This window comes from Malurus melanocephalus, unplaced genomic scaffold, assembly GCF_030028575.1.
Source record: "Malurus melanocephalus ecotype Western Australia unplaced genomic scaffold, MMel_1.1 scaffold_23, whole genome shotgun sequence".
NCBI lineage: Eukaryota > Metazoa > Chordata > Aves > Passeriformes > Maluridae > Malurus > Malurus melanocephalus.
Window position 1 is genome coordinate 4,185,728 of NW_026623255.1, and position 11,096 is coordinate 4,196,823.

The window sequence follows — 11,096 nt, forward strand, 5'->3', positions numbered from 1 at the left end:
AATGGCACCAAGGGAGCTATTATGATCTAGTTTGCTAAAAAGAGCGCTCAGATTAATCAGATTCAGTGCCATTGTAGTGTAGAGAGTGACTTATACTTGAGCTAATATGACAGTTGAACTCCCTTCAMATAAAGTTGGCTTGAAATGCTGTGGTGGTGTATTAAAGGAGACTTCAAATATAAAAGCACAGTGAGGATGGTTGCATACGTCGTATTTTTTAGTTAAAATCACATTTGACTGGAGGACAAAATCTGAATATGAGCCATTGTAATTCAATTACTATTTTGACTTCTTTTATTCCTTTCCTTACTGCTTTAAACCATGGTTTGGGAAGTAATTAACATTTTTTTGGTGAGGACATATTTTATAAAAACCACTGTGGATTAAAAAATCATATCATGCATTTAATAACTGATTTGCAAACAGTCTAAGACATGCTTTTTTTATAAAACTCCTTGCATTACATCAACAAGAGACTGATTTCTAGAAAAGGGCTATAAAACCCTGCAATTATAATCAGGTTAAGAATGATGTTCCCATTTAATTACAAATCTTCATTAGCGTCTCCTATGCTAAGTTCTCTTTAATATTAAGATTAAATAATGAGCTCCATAAAAGCTATCCAGTTTGCCTGACCTTTATATAACGCTGGGTCGGATATCAGCGTACTATAAAAGTGTCTTTTATGCGTCTGTTGGTTCAATCTATGTATCAACTGTATTTGAACTCCATTAATGCATTTACTGTCRGAAAGCAGTCTAATAAAATAAAAGGTGGGCAGAGAATGGTAAAAAGCTGATTTTCTCAGTCTTTTGACCTAGAAAAGTATCCTAGGAGAAGGGCGCTAAGAAATTAGGCAATTTTCAGACATATGCCTGTGTCTAGTAAGAGATTCTTGAATTTAACATGGGATATAGAGGTAATGCAGAAAGTACAGTTACTCATCTACAATAATCCTCTGTATAATTAAAGACTATTTTTAATCTTCTTAAACTTCTTGGTTTAATTTTAAGATTCATAAATTTATACATTTCATAAAACCAAAAAAGTTAATGCTGTAATCTGTCTACTGGAAAAAAAATATAATTGAGTGTTTTATGAGCATTCATAAAATAATATAAGGGGGGAAAAWACTGCAAAAAGACATGCTCGAGTTGTGATGATATTCACTGTCATTACAATGACAAAGTTTAGCTTGCAAAAATGAATTTTGAGGTCATGGGCAGGCAAATTCTAGCAACAAAGACTTTAAAACTGGTTCACATGAGATCTACCTGAAAATTAGTAATATTTCATAACACGGAAATATTAATAACACTGAATGTCAAATGTAACTCTTCAGCAAATGTAATGTTTTTAAGTTCAAAATACACTACAATAACCTAAATCTCAAGTTGTTCTTTTCATATGCGACTACCAGATTCTCTGGAGACTGAGATTAAAATTGGTCTTGTCCATTTGCTTAAGGTTCTCTGGTGATTAAGAAGTATACTGAGTAATTCTGGCCAGCAAATAGGAAGGACAACACAAGTCACAAAGCTTTATTTCCCATTAAGTATCATTCAAATACTAAATATGTTCAAATATGTTCAAATCTGCAACAGGTTTTTTTTCCCCTGTTCATTTTCAGCAGAATTCAAAATATTCAGGTTAAATGTGTTCAGTGTTGGCAACCAAAAAAAAAAACTAAAAAAGTGTGGGTTTTTTTCCCTGATAACTGTAATTTAAGAAAAAATATTAAAAAAAAAAAAAAGGCAAGTAAGCTCATTTGGTTAAGAGAGATAAGTTAGCCACAAAAATAAAWACTTGACATTAAAAGAATGGAATACATGAAGCCTTATTGTAAAAAATCCTTTTCTTGTAATTCTTTTATTACAGAAGAGAGAAAATGGCCCAAAACATAAACTGCCAAATGAGAACTTGTAAAAAAGCACCATTTATGATAGCAAATCTGGCATGAGAAAACATAAAAATATTTTTCCCATCTGTTTAACATTGGTTCAAAAACACTGAAATACGAAAAATTAAAGTGTTTTCATGATGGCAACCTGTGCCAGACCTTTACATAGGCACAGAACGTTCACTATAATGAAACCTGTTATTTCAAAGCATACTTGTGGTTGTAAAAGTTTGCAGTGCCTGYTGCAATTTTAGCCTGTAGTTCTCATGATTTATGGTCAGATTTTATGTCTTAGTAGAAGTGTGAGATGGAAATCTAATTCTTCTATAAAATTCAGGGGGAAAAAAAAGTGTAAGCAGACTTCATACCTGTCTGAATAGYAATGCCATTAATGAGTTAACTTCTGTCATCTTTACTTAGTTTTGAATCAGTCCTGTTTCAATCTATTCTGTCATACTCCCTCAGTATGTACAATTTGTATAAATTGTTTAATTTGACCTCTTCTGTAAATTGTTTAATTTGACCTCTTCTGTTGACAATAGTGAGGTCCCTTTCAGGTCTTTTAATGCATTTATCTCACTGAAACCTCTGGGACTGATCAAACCAATAAAATAGCTCACTGTGGAATCTATGTCAAGCTGAAGATTCTGAGAGAATTCAGGGATTGGGTGTCATTTTGAAGAAGAATCAGCTATTCTGATATTTGAGTTGAGACAAACCTCCCTCTGGAACTTGTTTTCATCCTCCATAGACTGCAGTCTGGAAAACCAAAACAGGAGCGTATCTTCTAAACATCTGCCATTAGGTGACCTGACTCCTCGTTCTAAATGATGAACTGATTCTCTCCAACTCCTTTTCTCTTAAGCCAAGCAATTTCTTCTCCACTGAGCATAACTCSAGTGACTTTCATTTAACTCTCCCCGAATCCTTCGCACCTGTCTTGGTTCCGCTCAGGACAAGGCTAATTTTTGCAGCAGCCAGGGAGGGGCATAGCCRGGATCCAGTGATTATTTTATACCACCTCACATCACATTTGAACATCTTCTCAAAAGGGAGGGGAAGCAGGGAGAGAGAGACACCCTGTACTCAGGTGACAGTGTTCAAGCCATCTCTCTCCTAATGACAAGTTAAGATGACAATGAAGAAGTGTTCCTGTGGATCACAATATTACCATAACATCTTACCAGATGACTGAAAGCACAAAGAGATCCTTGAAACTCCAAAGGGGTCAATATTCTCTGCGAGTGAATTTGATGAAGTAGRTGCCTTACCGTGACTAAAACATGGGGTGAGCTTTGAACACAACCTGAATTAGATATCTAGACCATCTGGGAAAAGCTRAATGCTATGATGTTGAAACCCTTATATGTTTTCAAGATTGCAAATAAGATGCAACAGAGTCTTTATAATTAGCAATCACAGTGGCGCCAGAATCAAGTACTAAATCTGAAGAATGACTATTTGTTTTAAAACAACCTTGCTTAATCATCCTCTGATCGCTCAAAGAGTGATGAGACCTTTTAGAAAATCATTAGCAGTGATGTCTTGGCCAGCACCTTAATTAGACTTTCTATGAACTTGGGGATTTCGGTAAAGGTGACATTTGCATCAAAGGATTTTCCCTTTTGTTTTTCAATGTATGATCATTTAAGAGAATACAGATCATTTATGCTGGCGTTAAGAGCTTTTCATTCTTCTGCAGGTTCCAGGTATCATTCATGCAAATTAATTCTTATAGYCATAAAAAGCCTATTAATCTCTTTAATATCCAAGAGCCTACTGACTTAATCATTTTTACCTTTTGTTATACTATAAGAACTTGCCAGTTTTCTTGCTATTAACCTACAAATTTTATGATTTCATCAAGTTAAAGCCAGTTTTCCAGTGAGAAATGTAGGGTTGACACAGGTAGGTTACATGATTTCCTTCTTAAGCACTGATCTTTACTTTGAGGTCTGCTTCAGTTATGACATTCTTTTGTTCCTTCTTGCTGTAAATGACATTTCTGTCACTGCATTTCTAATGTATGCTCTTCATATAAAATAAAAGTATTACCTGAAAGGAGTTTATTTTTAAAAAGCAGTTTCAGGTAATAGCGTAGAAGAGAAACAGATTTACTTCTTCATTTGTTTTGATGAACATGAATTATTTTGATGAGAATAATCAGGATGAAAAGATTTTAAAAAAATACCTATTACACATAGAAAACATCTAAAAAGAAAAAAACAGATACAGAAAACATTAAACAGAAGAATTACAAAGATCTTTGTAATCATAGATTTCTTCTCTGCCTTGACTTTATCTATTGCTTTAATACATATGTGAACAAACACAGGTCCAATGCATAGAATAGATTATCAGTGTCTCTGTAAGCAAGGTCTTAAATTTAAGTGCTTGAATACAGATTCAGKGAGGGTTTTTTGGGCATAGTGTTTTAAAAATTTTAGTTCAAGTGAAACATTGCTCTGTCATGGTAGGTGACTGTTTATATCTTCTGAGATATTTTGGAGATATTCTGATCATGAATTCCTAATACTGATAAAGTTTTGTTTGGCACAGAGGAAAGCATTATGTGAAATACATAAATAAAGGTATAATGGGTTATACCTATATTAACTAGTGACATACTGCTTCAATAAAGCTTAATATGAGCTTGAAGTAACTACCTTTATTGTCATAGGAAGTCTCATTTAAAACATCATTCCCAGCCTTTTAGTAGGTTTTGATAGATGAAGATTGCTTCTCAAAAGTGTCTATATAAAAAGAATAGAAAATAAATTTAATATGATGATAAACCTCCTGTCAGGGGCCTATAATGCAGCATGCCTCTTTTGTGTTTAGGGCTGCTTAACAAGKCTATTGAACCCTGTGATTTCCAGGAGAAGGTTTGTTCAATATATCCAGACATACTAATTTAACACAGAAATAATGAGTGATTCATATTAGTACAGGATATCCCACTCATTTCAAATTTYGGTAAAGCACAGGGAGGATAAAGTCAAAGTTTTTAACAAGGCTCACCCTAAAGTCATGAAGTTGTGCTATTAAAAACAGACTAAGAATTAATACTTGTTTTTTTTTATATTCCTTTCATGGATATGATATTCCCATATGAATGGAATGATGGTATTTTTTTCAGTTTCAGTTCAATTTTTAGCACCACTAAGAATACAAGGCAGACAACAGTGGAGCATCAGCCTGCAAAAATAGCAGCCCAGGTAATTCCTCGTAGATTACCTTCTTATTTTCTTTTTTTTGTGCCTTTGTTTTGTCTCAGGTTTTTTTGGGGGCCTTTTTGGARGAGGGGGCATAAGGGTCTTTCATAATTCCATTATTGCTGTGTTTGAACATTTATCCTTAAAATCTTCCTCCTTGCTTCTATTCTTTACCTGCCCTGTCCCCTCCCAAGAGAGATAAACACACATCCTCAGTCATCTGGCAGCTTGAAGAATGGAGATACAGAGGCATAGCAATTTGCCAAAGGGTCAAATAAAATACCTGTGGTGGAGCAAAGAATCATATCCAGGTCTCCTTGGAGCCAGATTAATGAGATAAACATTGAACTAGACACCCGCTCTACACATTATCCATTTTCCATAGAGAAGGTTCAAGCAACTTATTTTCAGTGCCAGAACAGTTCTGAAATAAAATTACAAAATCATTCAGCACCAGCAGTGTCACTAGRATGACTAAAAATAATAATACAAATATCAAAAAATGGATACATGCACATATTTATATGACTATACGTATATACACACACACACACACACGTATAAACAAAAGAAAAAAAATATTTTATTTATTTAAAGTAAAAAAAAACATTAAATAGAGAAGTAACTAGCACTTTAGAGACATTTATGCAAATAAAAATACATGTAAAATAAGATTTAGCTCCATAATATCAGGCCAAGAAATGTTAATAGAGTCCATGTATGTTGATTTAAGTCTGCATGTAACTCAAAAATAATGCTTGGGTCTTGTTTTGTTTTGTGGTTTTATTGACTAATGAATTCTTTTATTCATGTGAGTGAAATCCCTCTCAATCCAGCAGCAYAAAAAAGTATTTGAATTCTGAAATTAAGAGTATATCAAGCTTTCAACAGGCAATTGTTTTCTCACCTTCCAACTACTATCAAAAGTTTTATGACATACTTGATGTAAGTGAATGTGGCAAAGAAAAAAATTTTGATTTTGATTCCTGTTCAGAATAACAAAACAGATTGCTTAAAGACCAAAGAGAAAAAAAAAAAAAAAAAAAAAAAAGGTATTGCCAGAAAGAACAATAAAGAAATAAAGGTAAAATTCTATGTGTAGTAAAAGTCGTCCATGAAATGCTGCCTAAGCCACTAAAACAAGTGTTATGTCTGATTAAATAAATGGGTAACGGTTTTTAAATTTTCTTTTCCAACCCTAACATTGCACTTAGACCATGACCTAACTGAATCCTCTCAGCTTCTTTAATCATAGGCTAAAAAACTGATTCTGAGTGCCTTGAAACTGATAAAAAGAAGACAGATTATTTCTTTGTTTAATACTAAGAGTGATTCCAGCCCATTATTTGTGATAGTTTACTATTGGTTATTTCTGTGTATGTTGAATATGCACATTCTCAAATGTTTCACAACCCACTGAATTATCTGTGTCAAGACACATATTCCTCTGAAAAAACTGGGGATGAATGTTAACTTTTCTGGTTGTCACCATGGCACTAACATTAAGCCCTTAAGACACACAGYGAAACAAAAGGAAAGTCGAACTTTCTCATCAGCTCTTTTCCCGGAACAATTCAAGAGAGAAAAATGTCACCACAGTTAATAGTGTAAAGCCTCTGAGTGGCCTGAAGCAAAAGCACCTGTCAAAACTGCAAYCACAAAAAAGAAAGGGTCACCAGAAGGACAAAGGCTGTGGGTATATAGTAGCACTGCAGTTCTCTGGTAATCAAGTTTGAATATGCTTTGTTTCCACCATTATACAAATAAATCCAAGTTTGGTTTTTTTTGTTTAAATGGAACTAAAGAATATCACTAAGGATATGAAGTCAGTGGGACTTGAAATAAAARTCACTACACAGTAGGCAAGCTATATTGCTGAATGCCCAGTTGCAGTATTGAATTTGTGACTAAACTTGAGTTAAACTGAAGAAAATATGCTGGTGGAATTTTAAACTTTCATGGCAAGGAATTAAGATTGTTTTCCTACATTTAAACACCGGCCTATCTAATGGATTTACTGTCTCCTATAGCGAAACTGGAAAGACCAAGGAGGAAGTGTGCTTTCAGCAATAAGAAAAAAAAGTACAGAAAAAAGGCACACCCTTTATAAAAATTACAAATTCCACATTGAYTGCTTGTGAATAAAGCAATTTACTAAATGGAAAATGTAGGTTTATCATAGCACTGGAAGGAARCTACACAATTTTTGTTCCCTCAGCCAGAACTCAACACTCACTTGAACTGCACCAAGAGCCTCATCCTATCCCCCTCTCTGATCAGGATTAATATGATATATTCATCTATATCTAGAAAAAGATAAAGAACTGAAAAAGGAAGCAGTTATGTCAACTAAGTAATTTTGTTACCTTGCTTTTCTCTTCCACAAAAAATTTTAAGATCCATTTGGTTGAAGAGCTGGGTCAGTCAGAAGCCAACTCTGTGACAACTTTGAAAGACTCACAGGACCTGACTGGGTAGGGATTGGTGTGAAATTTCTTTGCCYCTGGGTTTCATAGACATAAATTGGGACAGCTTTAATAAGTGCTTTATCCAAACTTTAGTCTAGCTTTGAGGTATTGGAATATCACCTTCCGTTATTGATCTAAAATAAGTTTCTTTTATGCTGAATACTATTTCATGTAAAAGAAACCAATAATGAGACCAGTTCAATGCAAGATAAATGCAACGAAATAAAATAGAATAGAATAGAATAAAATAAAATAAAATAATAAAATAATAAATAAAATAAAATAAAATAAAATAAAATAAAATAAAATAAAATAAAATAAAATAAAATAAAAAATATAAAATAAAATAATAACATATAAAATGCAAGACAATTGTGTGACATCTAGAGTTTACGTTCAACCTTAATGATAACAGCTTTTTTATGTAATAATATCTGATCACATTATGTTCACAACCTGCATTTTCTCCTTTTCATTACACTYTTCTTTACCTAGCTGCTGTACTAAATTATTATTCCCTGCAATACRAGATAAAATAATTTCATTCTTGCATCGTACAAACTCTGCATACTTTGTTCAAGATAGTTTTGCTACTAGAAAGTCTTAAAAGCTTTATTTTCCTAATTAATCTTTTTCTTTCTTGACAAACTTCCTTCTCGCATAGACAAYTCATGGAATAAATTTACATGCCCAAAAGTTGCCAAGCTGAAATAGCTGGCTGTTCTCACAGTTCAGTGCTTTAATCTGAAATTTTATCCGAGAATCTATTACTAGATTATTCAGTAGAAGGTATAAGAAAGTGCAAGGATTGATGCATATGACTGGTTTTGGTCTCTGGAAGTCAACAGGACAGTTCTCAGGCTCCAAATTTAAAAATATGCTAAAATTCTGTGTCAGAATCTAATTCATATATATGTGTATTTAAATTTAAGCACACAGATTTGTCTTTTCRTGATTATTTGGTTGCTAACACATAGCTGACCATCAAAATGGAAGGGGAAAAGCAAGCTGTAAGAACTAAAAATTATTTCTACTAAAATTTTTTCATGYATATATTTCAATCATAATGTGGCATGTTATTTGTATTACAAGCACTTTATGATATTAAAATTAATATATTTAGTTTCACAATTCATTTACCCTCAGTCATATGATGATAAACTTCACCACTCTCCAGATTAACAAATCAGTATTAATAAGAACAGAGATCTCTATCYAGCTCATTGGCCTCAAACTCAACATCTGCAGAAAGTCACCACATCTGATTTAAGAGGAAAGCACTTCCCAAAGGGGTAGCAGACACAGGTTACATGACACCATGCAATGGTTTAATGCTGGCTGGATGCCAGGCMCCCACCAAAACCTCTTTATCAYTCCACTCYCCAGCTGGACAGGGAARAATAAATGTAACAWWGGGTTCATTAGTTGAGATTARGGAGAGATCACTCACTAAATACTGTTGTAGGCAAAATAGGCTAGAATTGGTGATATTGATTGAATTTATTGCAAACAAATAATCCAGAGGAAGATAATGAGAAGTAAAGCAAKATCTTAAAAAYACCTTCTCTCCCAGCTCTACCTCCATCCTCCCAGYAGCACAGGGAGACAAGGAATGGGTTATGGTYAGTTTATCACATGTTGTTTCTTCCACCATTCAGGGAGAGGAGTCCTTCCCCTGCTCCAGCAGGGGACAGTTCCCCTGCTCCTCCATGGGGACAGTTCTCCACGAGTTTCTTGAATGTGAGCCTTCACCACAGGCTCCAGAGGAATCTCAGTTTGGGTGCCTGGAGCACCTCCTCCTCCTCCTCCTCCTCCTCCTCCTCCTCCTCCTGCTCCTCCTCCTCCTCTGCTGACCTTGATTTGTACAGAGCTTCTCTTCTCTCATGCTCTCACTCTGCCACAATTGCAACTGTTCAGTATCTCTTTGTTCTCTTCTTCTTAAATCTGTTATCCCAGAGGTGTTGCTGCTATTTCTGACAGGCCCAGCCTTGGCCAGTGCCATGTCCACCTTGGAGCCAATTGGCATTGGCTCTGCTGGACATGGAGGAAGCTTCTGGCAGCTTCTCACAGAAGCCACCCCTGTAACCCCTACTCTACCAAAACTTGGCCATGCAAACCCAATACGCATCACTACAAAATACAGGATAAATGCTAGATGTGCTAATACTGTAAAACAGCAGTTGTGAAGATTTCGTTTCTTTAGAAACAGTCTGACCATGCAGCTCCTAGAGAAGAAATATGAATAACTGAGCAATAAAATTCACTGATGGCAGTGAATGTAAGAGGGATCCCAAATATGAGAGGAATCATTAACCTCTTCTGACCAAATATATCAGATACTTTTGATCATAGTTGTTACCTCCAGAGCCAGGAAATTTGTGATCTAATAATGCCCAATCATTGCATTGGGTCACATTTGACAATCACATTTTTCAGTTACAGGTGCCAGTTCTGTTTTTTCCCCTCTCTGGCATCAAAACAAGATTAACTCTAGTTTCTCTGTGTTGCAGAGAAATTTGATGCTTCACTGTAAAGAAGACAAAGTGAAAGGAACACTCTGTAAAAATCAGAAGTCTCCTTGTTAAAGAAATATTTATGTATTTAAATTCCATATGCATCTGTGARAATCCACGAATAACAATAGATTGAAATAAATAAATAAAAGCCATTTATCAACACCTCAAACAGAAGGCCAATGGAAATAATGGGTTTTCTGTTGCATGTGTTGATATAAAAACTGAAAGCAGAGTCCAAAAATTATAGAGATTGCATAAACCACAGTCTAACASTCCTCTCTCAATATTTGAGAYCAAAGTACAGGTTGTAATTGCAYTYRATACCRGGRGGGAAGTTCAGAAGGAAAACTCCTWCCTCTGTTTAATTAGGCAACCATAAAGGTATCCAGTATTATTTCCAGTGTATTCCTACTTCTCTCCTGCCAGTAGGAGTATAGCAAATATTTCATTTATTATAGAATATATGCTGTTCCTATGTTTACTGTGTGCCAGATACATTCTCTCAGTTATGGGTGAAAAAAGGAATTCCTTTCAGTCCAGAGAGGTGAAATCTTTAGCACTTCTTTTAAAGTYGAACATCACAGATGGATGCACAAGGACTAGACACCCAGGTGGCAGCTCCCTGTAAATCCTACTGCAAYTCTTGATCTAACTGACCCCTTTCCCCTCTTGCTACTGTGATCTCTGGTTGATTGAAAGTGACCAAGAGCAACCACTTCAGAGCAAAGTGTTGTAGTAATTTACCCAAGTGTCTAGAATCCACAGAAAACCAGGTAAAACATAGGGGTTTTTTATATTCTCCTCCTCCTAAAGCCTACTCTTGCCTTGCATTTTCAGTAATTTCCGTTCAGCCCACTGAATGGGCTTTTGTCTGAGGCTTCTTTGCTACYTCTTCCAAACACCACCTTCCAGATGTTCCTGTTATTCACTTTATCTTGCTAATTCCCTTCTTTTGGGAGCTTTCTGAAGCAAAGTTTGTCTTTTCTTCTCTGTATAT